Source organism: Penaeus monodon, chromosome 11 (genome assembly GCF_015228065.2).
Source record: "Penaeus monodon isolate SGIC_2016 chromosome 11, NSTDA_Pmon_1, whole genome shotgun sequence".
In the NCBI taxonomy this organism is placed as follows: domain Eukaryota; kingdom Metazoa; phylum Arthropoda; class Malacostraca; order Decapoda; family Penaeidae; genus Penaeus; species Penaeus monodon.
In genome coordinates this window covers 25046945-25047744 of record NC_051396.1, presented here as the reverse complement: position 1 = coordinate 25047744, position 800 = coordinate 25046945, and positions in this window count along the sequence as shown.

Sequence of the window (800 nt, the reverse complement as noted above, 5' to 3'; positions counted from 1 at the left end):
GTGCTGATGCTGGAGATTTCCTATATGGTTCTCCATGCCAAATTTTTTCAGCCATTCTTGAGCACTATAAAAATAGAATGTGCTGATGCTGGAGAATTCCTAATTTATTACTACTATGGGTCTCCATGCCAATTTTACAGCCATTCATAAACTCTATGAAAGTAGAGGGTTTCCTCATTTTTCATTTCCAAGGAGGTTCGTGAGTAGTATCGACCCCTGAGGGTAAGAGGAAACAGTCAGATGGACGCATCTGCATTAAGGGAGCCAGTCAGATGGACGCATCTGATTTGTGTGACCCTGTTACGCCTACCCCTCTAATAAAAAAAAAAAAAAAAAAAAAAAAAAAGGAGGTGAAGATATGAGGCATTTACTACATGTAAGCCTACAATTTTCACAAATCGCAGTACTGCAGCTGGTGTGGTGTCCTTGTCTTTCAGGCTTTTGGTGCTAGCCACATCTAAGGTCTTATTGGCAAGCGGGCAGTGAGGTTGCCTATAACGCATTGTTCTGGACTGCACTGTTAGGTTCGCTTCATGCCTTCCGCACTGGCTATGCTGGGGACATGATCGACGAACTGAACAGAAAACTTTAGAAGTGGAATCTAGAGGATTACCATAAAAAATTGCCCATAGCTGATAAATATAGAGATAAGCACAAACTCCCTAAGATTATTTAAATAAGTATAAACTCCTTCATGGCAACATCATGACTTAGCTTTGTGTGTTCAAGTGAAGATTAACTTTTAAGTACATCAAGCACTAAAGATTATTTTGAGCATAAACGATAATATTAATAATAAT